The sequence below is a fragment of the Macrobrachium rosenbergii genome, chromosome 12 (assembly GCF_040412425.1).
Source record: "Macrobrachium rosenbergii isolate ZJJX-2024 chromosome 12, ASM4041242v1, whole genome shotgun sequence".
Taxonomy (NCBI): Eukaryota; Metazoa; Arthropoda; class Malacostraca; order Decapoda; family Palaemonidae; genus Macrobrachium; species Macrobrachium rosenbergii.
Window position 1 is genome coordinate 20,028,001 of NC_089752.1, and position 15,000 is coordinate 20,043,000.

General features: G+C 33.7%; 1 protein-coding gene across 1 annotated transcript in view; it reads left to right on the forward strand.

The window, feature by feature from the left end:
- Positions 1 to 15,000, forward strand: part of LOC136844435 (cell adhesion molecule 2-like) — an 855,447-nt gene that overhangs the window by 465,509 nt on the left and 374,938 nt on the right. Inside the window, exons 8-9 of the mRNA XM_067113665.1 lie at positions 3,615 to 3,835; positions 4,228 to 4,295. The gene's annotated coding sequence lies outside the window, so the exon portion shown is untranslated. The remainder of the gene's footprint in view (positions 1 to 3,614; positions 3,836 to 4,227; positions 4,296 to 15,000) is intronic.

The window sequence follows — 15,000 nt, forward strand, 5'->3', positions numbered from 1 at the left end:
ATGTTATAACATATAACCGTAGTATTATATAACAAACTGCTTTTATATCATGTACATTCTTATTTATTTTAATCAGTAGCATATCAGAACAATGAACAAAACCTATGCGTGACAAATAATTCAAGTAACTTTAAAAGAACCTACTGTACTGATCTGTTACTTGTTAAATTTTACTTTCCATTCACGAATTCTAGGTTTAGAGAATAAAAAAAAATATATTTATCATTGTCATGCTCTCTTTAGCAAAGTGGCTAGCTAAATACAGGATTTGCATGAACGAACCTAATGGCCGAGAATCTAGTGAAGAAAATATATAAGGGAGAGTGCATATACGACATAAAGTGGCATCACAATTTGGCAAGATACTAGAATTTCTTTTATTGCAAAAGTATATGCATTTGAAATCCCTTCTTTGATTGTGTGAATATAAAGTCTCCTTTCGTATTCTCTCTCTCTCTCTCTCTCTCTCTCTCTCTCTCTCTCTCTCTCTCTCTCTCTCTCTCTCTCTCTCTCTCTCTCTTGGTGATATATATATATTAGTCTTTTATTATTCTTCCGTCGTTAAGAAAAATATATGCCACTATTAGGCAGTACATTGGATGTCAACAGTGACTCACAGGTTCAGCACTGGATATATATTAAACAATATTGCGAATAGAGTTCCCTACATAGTTTTTCGCAACGCCCTAGGATTTAGGGTAGGAGTCAGCCAGAGAGAGAGAGAGAAAGAGAAGAAAGAAGAGGAAGAAGAAAGAGAAGAGAGATAAGATAATTTTACACGAGATGCTTTAACTTTTGAGACTATATCCGTTACTTTTTTGCAAAATGTCAGATTCAAAAATTTACCCTACCTAGATTTTTCCTATTAAAGATATATATATATATATATATATATATATATATATATATATATATATATATATATATATGTATATATATATGTATATACAGTATACACACACACACACATATATATACATATATATATATATATATATATATATATATATATATATATATATATATATATATATATATGTATGTATGTGTGTGTGTTTGTGTGTGTTTGTGTGTGTGTGTGTACCCAGGGAGACATGTGTCATTTCTTTTCCTCAAATGACTGGCTGTATAAAATAGATTGAAATGAGCATATAAAAGATGCTCATTGCTGAAAGAGGAGGGAGAGAGAGAGAGAGAGAGAGAGAGAGAGAGAGAGAGAAACTGTAAATAAAGCAAAATAACATCCCGAAAAAATTTTTTATATAGTGATTTTTGACAGAAAGTCACACTATAACACTTAACAAGCCCGTTACATAAAAGGAATAATAACTTAAACTTAAGGGACAGACTTTGAAAATAAGACCTTCATAAAAGAAACACTTCTGAATTTGTTTACTTTCATTTATTTGAGGAAAGTTAAATTAGATATTAAATCCTTGAGCTAAGTGAAAGTCATTGAGCCTTATTATACTTAATTTAGGACAAATGATTGTAAATTAATTATCTCTCTCTCTCTCTCTCTCTCTCTCTCTCTCTCTCTCTCTCTCTGGTATATAATGTGGGGGAGTTTTTGCCTCTTCCTTATAATGGGATAGGGTGCTGGAACTTCTGAAGTAAAGTTAATATAATGAAGTTTATAACCAAGTAAAGGACAGAGAAAATTTTTTTAGTTATTTTTGTTTTATTTAGACGTTAATCTGTTATAAAATCTATCAAATTCCATTAGTTTTAAAAGGAATGAATGCGGCATAGAAGATTCATTCCATGAAAAAAAGCGAAATTTTATATTTTCTAACCTTTCAGCAAGATTTCTTTATGATAAATATGCTAACATAAGAGCAAGTATTCTGTGTTCCAAAATCAACTGTACAACATTAAAATCTGAGGCATTTTATCCTTTCATGCAAATCAGTGGAAAGGAAAGTAAGAGAAGTAGTGAGAAAGTAAGACAGAATAATCAGTCATTATCAGCACACGGTCGTCAAATATATTCTGTACTTTTTTTCGTCTCTGACTCCCTTAAATAGAAACCATCCCTATTTCCAGTTTATTATTCCGCGTATTAATAGCATGCCTATATATATATATATATATATATATATATATATATATATATATATATATATATATATATATATATATATATATATATATATATATATATATATAAACAAAAAACCCCTTTAATCTAGATCCGGTGATGCCCTTGGTATTCAGTTTAACAATTCCGACCAATAAGGAGAGACGTACTCGATCGTATTCCTGGCACGAGACCCGCGCGTTTCCGTCGTTGCAGCCGTTGCCGTCTCCAATTTGGGGTTCCCGTCAACCTAATGATCCTGGCGGAAATGCTCCCACTCCTGAAACCCTCACTCAGGGAGAGAGAGAGAGAGAGAGAGAGAGAGAGAGAGAGAGAGAGAGAGAATTTTCAGCTTGACGTACTTTTAATATTTGCTGTTGTTTTGATTTTCATTGGTAATTAAACTCAAGCCCAAAGAGAGAGAGAGAGAGAGAGATAGTAAGCGTACATCAGAAGATTAAAAATGTAAGCTAAAGAAAAATAACTTTATGGTTAAAGTGTACGGAAAGAAAAAATTTAAAAATGAAAATTTTTTGGTTAAAGCATAATCTTTCCGTTGTTCCGAAGGTGAAACCCATCTTCTTAGGACTTGAGGCTGAGAAAGGATCCTGAAGTTGAATCCTACTAACAAAGTGTGGGAAAGGAAGCGGATCCTGTTTGGAACGTAATCTGATTATACCCTTATTGCAAGAAATTGCACAGCGAATCACCTGGGATTTGATTGAATCAAGCTGGAACGGAATTAACTTTATAAGGAATTTGGAAGACTGGAATCAAAATTAGCAAGGTGATAAAATACTCTGTACCCAAGTGATTGACTGACGTGGCGAGAGAGAGAGAGAGAGAGAGAGAGAGAGAGAGAGAGAGAGAGAGAGAGAGAGTGTTTTCATTTATATACTATGGTCTTTTCTATGCATTTAAGTGATATTAAAAGGCAACTGAAAAACTTTTTCATTTACTTATGAAGAAGAGATACACAGAAGTGATGCCAGTTTATGATTCATTTCTTTTATAGTAGTTTAATGGATCTGATCTCTCCATTCACGTCTCTCTCTCTCTCTCTCTCTCTCTCTCTCTCTCTCTCTCTCTCTCTCTCTCTCTCTCTCTTCTATAGAAGTGTGAACAGTTGCAGTCAACCTGACATTCGGCAAAGGGCTGTCAAGGAGGTAAATGAGGGGGAAGACGCCGGGCCAAAAATTTGATCTGTAAATTCTCTTCTTGTGAAGTTAAATAGGGAAACCTTCCCGAATGAGGGTTCGAGAACAGTTCAGCTTTATAGGAAGCTTAGAAGACGCATCTAAATCAGCAAGGCATTTTGTGTTGAGAGAGCGAGAGAGAGAGAGAGAGAGAGAGAGAGAGAGAGAGAGAGAGAGAGAGAGAGAGAGAGCAAATAGTCTGGTATTGAGACACTTAAATTTGGAAATTCTTTTCTTTTATGGTTAGTATTTAAGTACATGAAATTATTTATAAGAAAACCAAAACATCAAATGAAAAGTATCTGAACTGTAGCTCCCTTTCTCTCTCTACTTACAAGAGTGCCAGACTCTTCCATCTCAATACTCGGAGAGATGGTTCGAAAACTGGGCTCAGCCAACGTAGTAAATGAAGGGGAAGAGGAGATGACGTGCCCTGAATGTTATGTGGACGTCCTACGACTGGAAAGTCAGGAACCTGTAGGACCTGATTAAATCAGGACGGTAGAGTTGTTCTACTTTGTAAAGAGCATTGGCGGTAGAGATCGTGAGGAGGTAGGAGGTAGGTGCTAGACACTTATTAGGGTGGTTATTTACTGACTGAGATATTCTGTTATTTGTAAAAAAATATGACTATATTCAAAAAAGCATTTTTAACTGTTTAAAAGAAGCGTGATGAATAAAACAATTTCAGATATAAAGCTGTTGCTCAGTTTTGCTGTTCTTAATCAAGTAACATTTTATATTTGATAAGAAAATTATATTGTTACTGAATGTACGCAATTATCACCAACTAAAGAGAAGATGAACTCTACGAACTTTCATAAATTTTAGCACCACCATAAATAATGAGAGAATACATTTCGTTCAAAGATACAAGTTTATTTGGAAGAGAGAAATATATTTCCATCAATGTGAAATTGTCTACATAAACATAACTCTATATTCCTATAGATTGCAGAGTACATCTCGTCCGGGCGTGAAGCTGAGGAGGGATCCTGAATTTCGGTCCTGTCAATAAGGTAAGTGTTGAAGCGAGAATGGACCCTGGGTGGTATGTAATTTAAGCGTTCCCTTATTGAATCAACATTAAACGGTATTTGCTTCACAGGCCATTTGGAGAATTAGAAGAAAAACTGGTAAAGTATCTTAGTCTTGTTATTCGTGGAAAATTACCCTGACTAGGAACAAGAGAGAGGAGAGAGAGAGAGAGAGAGAGAGAGAGAGAGAGAGAGAGAATTTCAGCAACATTTGTATCTCATTGCCTTTGTATTTTTTTTTTACCGATTTAAATCTATGTTGAGGTTTTTCTTCATTGAAATAAAAGTAAGAAACGTGGCAGGGAAATGACATTTGGTGTTGCGTCTGATTTACCGAAATACTTTTTTTTTTATATATAATAAGGAGTAGTTTGAGCATGGTAATTCCATTAACATTCGATCTTGCGAGATAATTTTAACTACACTAGAAATTCACCAAAATAACGCACACAATGTACAGTTCATCAAAATCAATAGAACTGAAATGGAGGGGAACACTACTATAATTGTGAATGGTTAGGAACTCGATATTACAAATGACTCTTACAGCTTTGGATTTTATTAAATACTTTCGGATCGTCCAGCTACAAATATCGTTCTCTCTGTGCTTTTTTGTGTATATAATATATATATATATATATATATATATATATATATATATATATATATATATATATATGTATATATATGTATATATAATAATATATATATGTATATATATATATATATATATATATATATATACATATATATATACATATATGTATCTATATGTATATATGTATATATATATATATATATATATATATATATATATATATATATATATATATATATATATATATATATATATATAGAGAGAGAGAGAGAGAGAGAGAGAGAGAGAGAGAGAGAGAGAGAGAGAGAGAGAGTGAGAACGATATTTATAGCTGAGTGATCCGAAAGTATTTAATAAAATCCAAAGCTGTAGGGGTCATTTGTAATATCGAGTTCCTAAACATTTATGACAATAGTAATGCTTACCTCCATTTCAGTCATATTGATTTCGATGGACTATATATATATATATATATATAAATATATATATATATATATATATATATATATATATATATATATACTGTATATATATATATATATATATATATATATATATATATATATATATGTATATATTAGATATAAATTATATATATATATATATATATATATATATATATATATGTGTGTGTGTGTGTGTGTGTGTGTGTGTATTCTAATGTAACAATACCGTAACGTCATACCGCAATAAGTGTAACTCGTGATATATACAGTGTTCTAATCGCTGATCGTCATCCTATTTATAATGCATCCTATTTTCTTGGCATTAAAGAATTTTAAACTATTTCTGAGCTAAGATAATCTCCGGCTTCCCACTTTTATCTTACGATTATAACAAATAATATATATTCTTTAGTTTTCGTAAAAACGATCCATTTAACTTTCGTTATAAAAAGAACTGTATTCTATACTGAAACCGTCTGTTAATATTTTTGTTATGATAAGCATTACGTAGGGAGTTTCAGATGAGAGAACATTAAACATTCTCCATTGAAATTATAATTCCTGTTACCAGTGATGTCAAAATAAATCCATGAAAGATTTGTAAAGATGAAGATGTTTAATATAATGTAATGTAGAGAAAAAAAATCACATGCATTTGTACACAATAGATTGACATTCAAAATCTCTCTCAGTCAGACTGAAGCTTTAATTAAAAAAAGATGGTAAGGCATAAAAAAATCTATGGTTACATTGTGAAAAGAGGACCTTCAGGGATTTAAAAGAGCAAAGGTACATAATTCATGTGAGTGGAGAGCGAGTCTCTTCAAAAGATTATTAAAAAATAGGCTCCGTTATTAATACAACAAATGAATATTTCATTGTTTTAGTTGTTAGAAAAAATTTAATATTTTTTAAATGTAACTAGTGATGAAAAGTATCGTAAGTTTGCTTGTAAGTGTACGTGTGTGTGTGTGTGTGTGTGTGAGAGAGAGAGAGAGAGAGAGAGAGAGAGAGAGGGGAGAGAGAGATCCGTCATTTGGATAAAAATATGATACTTCTATAAACTCTTCCTATATAGTAGAGGATATCTTGACACCAAACGTCGTTCAGCTAAATATTTAAAAGGGAAAGGTATTTAAAACCAATTATGAATTCAGACTTGAAACCCTCCGTGTTCTCTCTCTCTCTCTCTCTCTCTCTCTCTCTCTCTCTCTCTCTCTCTCTCTCTCTCTCTCTCTCTCTCTCTCTCTCTCTCTCTCTCTCTCTCTGTATGAAAGAAGTGAACGAACTTCCAGTCACCTAGACTGTTAACAAAATGCCTAAAAATTGTTACCTGCCATTAAGGTAAATGAGGGGAGAGGAAGATGACGGAAAAGAAATTTAATTTGTACATTCTTTTGTTGAGAATTAAAATAGGGAACCCAAATGAGAGACGGTAGGAGGTAGTTCTGCTTCAATAGAAGCTCGAGAATGAATTGTCATATATCAACAAGGCGTATAAATTGAAAGATATATAGATAGATAAATTGCAGAGAGAGAGAGAAGATGGCAGAATTTCTGCATTTGAGTATCTTCATATTTAGTACAGGATGCATCAGAATTGTACAATAAAACCGAAATAGCAATTTCAGTTAACAAGTGGGATGCGTGTTCCATAATATTGTTAATTTAAAGAACAGTAACGATGAATTGATGAGTTGAAGGGTACATATTGTCAGGAAGCAGCAGCTACTTTTAAATCAAGTTTCGAAACCCATACAATAGATACGTGTGATTTTCCTTTCAAACTCATTCATAAAAATGTCACCCAATCAATATAAAGAGGGACAGTTTGAGTATGGTGATTGTGATTTCATGAGCATTTAATCTTACAAGATAATTCTTACTGGTTTCACTAAATATTAATGAAAATTTGCCCTGGATTTTATTAAATACTTTCGCATCATCCAGTTATAATTCTCTCTCTCTCTCTCTCTCTCTCTCTCTCTCTCTCTCTCTCTCTCTCTCTCTCTCTCTCTCTAAAAAAAAAAAAAATAGTCGTACTGTTCCACGTCTTACCTGAATATATGACGGTCTTGACATATCATATGTCCTCGTTGCTCGTCAACATATTTATAACATGCGTCCAAAGAATCTGGTTATTTTCTTGTCAATAAATAGTTTTATACTATTCCTTAATTAAGATAACCTCTGGCGCCCTGCTTTTAATTTTCGATTATAACGAATAAATGATAAATTTACAGTAGCTTTGCAAAATCTGTCTATTTTACTTTCGTACAAAAAATTGGTGTTTATTAAAACTGTCCGTTAATATAATTTATTATGGCTTGCTTTACATAGGGAGTTACAAATATAAGAAATTTAAACATGCTCCATTAAAATTATGATTCCATTAATCAGTAATATTATAATAGATTAATCAAGGATTTCTAAAAATTTATATAATTTATAAAATAATAAAAAAACTCATGCATTTGTAAACAATGGTTGGGTATTCAGAATCCATTTCAGTATGGCTAAAGCTTTAATAAAAAAAATAATTATACACGGGAAGAGTTATTGTTCCATTTCGAAAAGAGGACCTTAGGGGATTTAAAAGAGTAAATGTTCATAATTCATGTAAGTCCTCCCAGGAGGATAAAACAAAAATAGGCTAAGTTATCAATACGTTATTAATGATTATTTCATGGTTGTAGTATCTAGGAAAAAATTCAGTACTTTTATATGTAACTGGTGATGAAAAGTAACGTGAGTGTGCTTGTGGGTGTCTGTGTATGCGTGTGTGTGTGTGTGAGAGAGAGAGAGAGAGAGAGAGAGAATGTCCTTCATTTGCATATAATTATTACACTTCCATGTACTCTACTGCCATATTTTAACAAAAAACCTCATTTAAGAAAATAATGAAACGGGAGGGATGTCATTTAGAACCAATTATGAAATCAGATTTGAAACTTTCCAAGTTTCTCTCTCTCTCTCTCTCTCTCTCTCTCTCTCTCTCTCTCTCTCTCTCTCTCTCTCTCTCTATTAAAGTGATAGAACTTCCAGTCACCTTGACTGTCGGCAAGAAGCTCCCAAAATTGGCACCTGCCATCGAGGTAAATGAGGGGAGAGGAAGATGACTGGGCAGATATTTGATTTGTACGTTCTGTCGTTGCGAATTAAAACAGGGAGACTGAGTAGGAAATGATAGGAGATAGTTCTGTTTTATTAGCAACTAGAGAATGAATTGTTATATATCACCAAGGCACATGATGTTAGAGATAGATAGATAGATCGCAGAGAAAAAACAGAGGGTGGCAGAATTTTTGCATTAGAGTATCTTCCTATTTAGTAAGGATACGCCAGAATTTTGCACTAAAACTTAAATCGTAATATTAGTTAACAAGTGGTAGATTTTTTTTTCATAATATCCTTGATTTCAAAAAGTGTTAATAAAGGACGGACTGAAGAGTATATATCGTAATGTAGTAGTAGCTTTCAGAGAGAGAGAGAGAGAGAGAGAGAGAGAGAGAGAGAGAGAGAATGAAACCAAGATCAAATTAATGAAGCTTTCTTTTATCTCAGGGTTAGCACTTAAATGAGTATATCAATAGTGTTATCTATAATCTAGAAAACACCACCTACAAATATTCGAACTTCAATCTACAAAAAAAGATAACAAAAGTTTAAAGAGCCAATGAAATATGTATTCAACTGATACTTTTAATAATTTCAATTTCTCGTAATTCTCATCTTCAAAACTTGTTTATTAGAAAAAGAGACCCTTCTTCACATCATAAGGCTGACGAGGGCTCAGCCAATATAGTAAGTGTGGAAAGGAGAGCAGGTCCTGTGTGGAATGTAACCTTAGCTTTCTCTTATTGCAAGAAATTGCAGAGCGAATATCTTGGGAATTGATCTAATCAAGATGTGAAGGAATTTGCTTCACGAGGAATCTGGAAGGCTGAAGTGAAAATGATCAAGTTGGTTTTGTCTTACGTTTGGTTTGATATGTTTTCTGATCCCATTAGCGATAATGTTGGAAGCTCATTAAGGCTGTTACAGTTTTCGAGACAAGGGATATATACTCTAAATTGATGATTCTGCTCATTCAGCTTAATACATTAAAATTCCATCTGAGGATCTGAGCTCTTATTTTCTATGTATTAAAGCTAGAAATATCAGAGAACGAGGTTTATATTATAATTTATTTTGAAACGAAGTTTCTTTATATGTTGCTGAAGATCTTAATTTGCCAAAAAGAGAAGAAGAGTTACTGATATCTTACGAGAGAGAGAGAGAGAGAGAGAGAGAGAGAGAGAGAGAGAGAGAGAGAGAGGAGAGAGCAGACTTATGCTGTGAACTGGAATATAGAACACAATATAACTATTGAATTTCAGCTAAAAAAATTTAAATTAGTGAAATCCTGATGGCTACCATCAGATCGTTAAGATGCGTCCAAGATGTCAATGCGAAAGTAAAGTGAATAGATCCTTTCAGTTTATGCTTCGAAAAACAAAAAGTAACGTAAAATGAGAGAAAACAAGGTTCGTAGCTCTTAACAGAATTCATAGAACTAGGCTCTTCATTAATAACGTTAGCGTATACACATCGCTATCCATTTGTGTGGATTTTAATAATCTGAACTTATTAGAACTTTAATTTTCTTTTGGCAATATTTATGTTATGCTTACTGAGGACGGGACTTAAATAGGTTAGATTTGAATGTTCAGTTTTAGGCTTGGATATCTCTGGAGGGGTCCCTTGGATATGTTAGTTTAAAATGAGATCATAATAACCCCGGAACACTTGGAAGATCCAGACTAACTTGAATGAGAACTGAGACGGGAAGGTGGAGACGAGTGGAGATTTGTGAAAGTGAAAACAATGAACAAAGAAAGACATGGTCGGCGGAATTTCACATATGACTTTTGGTCTAACGGCTTTGGAGGCGATGGTGTTATATAGTACAAAGTAAAGTGCATCCATGCCCGTGTATGCTGTTTTTATAATCTAGTCACAAACCAATAAAAACAAACCAAATAAATCGTCAAATAACTTTTTTTTTAATCATTACCCCTTACTTTCTAATTTCCCTCGTAGCTTATTAAGCCATCCTTATCTCCCGAATGTTTTTGGAAGGAAGAACGCATCCTGCCAGATCATAAGGCTGGCGAGGGTCTAGAAATTGGGTCTTACCAACGTACTAAGTGTGGGAAGGCGAGTGGGCCCCGCCTCGCAAGTAACTGAAGATCGAATCCCCTGGAATTTGATTGAATCAAGCTGGAACGGAACTTGCTTTATAAAGAGTCAGGAAGACTGAGACGAACGTTAACGATTTTCCATAATATTAATAATTGAGGAAAATCACTCTGAATTTTGGGAGAGAGAGAGAGAGAGAGAGAGAGAGAGAGAGAGAGAAAGAGAGAACTTAAAAAAAATCGTATTTACCTTAGCAAATTTCCAACTACTTTCTAGTCAGGTTTCGAAATTTTGTAATTTGTGCAACGGAGCCGGATATGCAACAAAGACGTGTGAATTCAAGTTCAATCACTTTCATAAAATTTACAGCAGATACATTTCACCCAATTAATATAAGTAGGAATAGTTTGAAAAAATGCACATTATGCACGGTTCATAAAAAAAATTATTGAAATGGAGGGGAAAATTTCCATAAGTTTTAGATTTTTAGGAACTCGAAATTTCAAATGACCTCTACAGTTTTGGATTTTATTAAATACTTTTGAATTATCCAGTTACAAAAGTCTCTCTCTCTCTCTCTCTCTCTCTCTCTCTCTCTCTCTCTCTCTCTCTCTCTCTCTCTGCTTGTATCAGTAGCTGAACTCTACTTTTAAAAGTAGGCTCGAAAAACTCAAGAATTAACCATCAATAATTCTCACCTACTTATATGATAGTTCTCCCATACCGTATACTACTTTTTGATCGTTTTCGTATTTATAAAATGTGGCCCAAGAATACCATTATTTTCTTTTCAATTAATAGTTTTCAGCCATGTTTGAGTTAGGATACTCTATGGCTTCGCACTTTTATCTGAAGATTATAAATAATGAATAATAAAAATTCAGTAACTGACAGAAACCATTTATTCCACTTTCGTAAAACGAATTACATTGTCTATTGAAGCTGCATGGTAATATCTGTTACTATGGCAAACTTTACATATGGAGTTTTACATACGAAAATTTGAAACATCATTAAAATTATTATTCCCGTAAGCTGTAACATCAAAATAAATTTACCAAGGGTTTAAAAAAAATGCATATATTTTACATAGTAATATAGAAACACTATGCATTTGTAAACAATAGTCGGGTTTTGAGAATCCCTTTCAGTAAGACTGATACTTTAATAAAAAAAAGTAATTAACGCAAAAAGGTTTCGTTTCGTTTTGAAAAAGAACCTTCAGGGATTTAAAATAGCAAATGAACATAATTCATGTGAACTGGGAGCGAGTCCCTTCAGCAGATTATTACAAAAGTAGGCTACGTTATTAATATAAAAAATGACTATTTCATTGTTTTATATTAATAGAAAATGTTAATTTATTATGAATATAACTAGTTATGAAATGGAACTTAAGTATGCTTGTGTGTGTGTGTGTGTGTATGTGTGTGTGTGTGTGTGTGTGTGTGTGTAAGAGAGAGGAGAGAGAGAGAGAGAGAGAGAGAGAGAGAGAGAGAGAGATTGTCCGTCATTTGTATACAAATATTACATATATCCCACGGCCATACATTCGCATAAAGCATCATTTAAGAAAATACTAAAAATGGACGAATATCACTTACAACAAATTCTGAATTTAGATTTGAAACCCTCTAAGTTCTCTCTCTCCTCTTTCGTGAAAAAGTAACAGAACTTCCGGTCATCTCGACTGACGGGAAGGTGCTTCCAAAATTGACGCCTGCCATCGAGGTTAATGAGGGGAGAGGAAGATGGAGGGGCAGAAATTTGATTTGTACGATGTGTTATTACCAATTTAAACAAGAGGCCTGAATGAGAGACGGTAGGAGATGGTACTGCTTCATTAGAAGCTCGAGAATGAATTGTTGTATATCATCAAGGCGTATGATGTTGGAAGAGAGAGAGAGAGAGAGAGATGAAACCAATGTCAAATTAATGAAGCTATCTTTTACCTCAGGGTTACCACCTAACTGAACATAGTAATTTAGAAATACCTATAATCTAGAAAATACCACTTATATAAATTAAATTTCACTCTAGAAAAATAGACAACAAAACCGTTCCGAACCAATGAAACACTTTAATTAACTGTTACTTATCCTCTTCTGATCATTTTCTTCTCTCGTAATTCCCACCTTCAAAACTTTTTTGCCAGAAAATAGAGAACCCTTCTTCATATCATAAGGCTGACGAGGGACCTTGTAATTGGATTCAGCCAATATAGTAAGTGTGGGAAGGAGAGCGGATCCTTCTGGAATGTAACCTTATCGTCCTCTTATTGCAAGAAATTGCAGAGCGAATGTCTTGGGAACTGATCGAATCAAGTCGTGAAGGAATTTGCTTCACAAGGAATCTGGGAAGCTAAAGTGAAAATGATCAAGTTGCTTTTGTCTTACATTTGATTTGATATGTTTTCTCATCCGCTTTAGTGGTACTTTTGGACGCTCGTTGAGGATCATCTAACTTTCAAGACAAGAGATTGCACAGTAGTGATGATTCTTCTGATTCAGTTTAATGCATACAGAGTTCATCGGAGGATAGAAGCGGTTATTCTCTGTTAAATAAAGGTAGAAATGGCAGGGGAAGAGGATATTTGTATTATAATTTATTATGAAACAAACGTTCTTGATATTAATCAGCCCAGAAGGGAAGGAAAGTATTACTGATATCGTACTGTACAACTAAGTCGGAAAGTTACAGTATATACATATATATATATATATATATATATATATAAAGAGAGAGAGAGAGAGAGTTAGAGAGAGAGAAGGGTCATGTCGAACTGGCGTAGAGGATATAATAGAAGTATTGAATTACAGCTAAAGTAATGAGATTAAAACCGTCTTCAAGACTATAATTAGATCGTCAAGAATATATAGTGAAAGACTCTATTCAGATTATGCTTCGTAAAATAAATGACTATACTGCATAGCTAGACAAAATGAAGTTCACAGCTCATAGCAAGATTAGCAGCAGTAAGCAGTCAATTGATAACGTTTTCATTCAAGCGTGTGGACTTCGATAATCTGAACATTACAGAACAAATTTCCTTTTCCTTTGGTGATATTATAATGTCGCACTGAACACGAAACTCAATTAAGTTAGGTTTGGATGTTCATTTTTAGGACGGGAAATATCTATTGAGATCCCTTGGACATGATAGTTTTAAATGAGCTCCTAATACCACTTGAGTCGGGAGAATGGAGACGAGTGGAGATTTGTGAAAGTAAAATCCTGATCGACGGAGTTGCATGGAGGCCCTTTGATGTTGTTACATAATCGCTTCCAGAAAACTAGACTTAGAGGGCTTCTGTGAAACTCCGTCGATCAGGGCTCGCTCTCTTCTGTTTATGATAAATGATACGTGTATGAAAATCATGCTCGCATAAGCTATCATTATGTTCCAGCCAGGGAACTATAAAAATAAAACTTATAAATGGTCAAGGTACTTGTTTGCATAAGCATTACTCCTTGGTTTATAATTTTCTTCTAGGCTTATCAAGCCATCCTTATCTCCCAACGGAATTTGGAAGGAGGAACGCATCTCGGCAGATCATAATAAGGCTGGCGAGGGATCCAGAAATTGCATCCTAAGTGTGTGAAGGCGAAGGCGAGTGAACCCCGTTTGGAGAGTGATCTGAGCATTTCCTTATTGCCAGATATTGCAAAGAGAGTCTCTTGGGACTAGATTGTATCAAGCTAGAACGGAATTTGGTCTCTTATGAGTCTGGAAGACTAAGATGAACGTTAATGATGTTTTCTAATAGCATTAATTGAGGAAAATCACTCTGAATTTTAAGAGAGAGAGAGAGAGAAACTTTAAAGAATTATGTTTACCTTGGCATATAGCATATATCCAGCTACATTTCCGTCAGGTTTCGAAACCTCGTAATTTGCACAAAGTAATCCGATACACAACAAAGCGGTGTGATTTTACGTTCAGTTTCATTTCATAGGAACTGAAACGGATGCTCTTCACCAACTTTTCTCATATTACAATATAATAAGGCATTGTAAGTTTAAAGAACATGCGCAGTAAACCAATAAAAATAACGAAAATATATGTAAATATCTTAGAATTGGCCCAAGTCAAGACATTTCAAGTAATGCTCTCTCTCCTCTCTCTCTCTCTCTCTCTCTCTCTCTCTCTCTCTCTCTCTCTCTCTCTCTGTCGGTGTGAATCCGTGCTTTTAAACTCCTTAATATTCGTAACTAACGAAGCTGAATGTAATTCGTATCTGTATATTAGTAATATTTTGAAACCTTTCTCTATTCCTTGTGATATGATTGAAGATAGGAAAACATCACCATCCCTTCCTATGGAAAAGACTTTCAAATTATAATATTTGATTTCTTGCTACATTTGGCCTTCATTTCCTTAATTAAATATTTAAAAATTGTCAAACTCATCACATAAAAAATCGCTCATTATTCTGATTAGAAATAATAACATTAATGTATT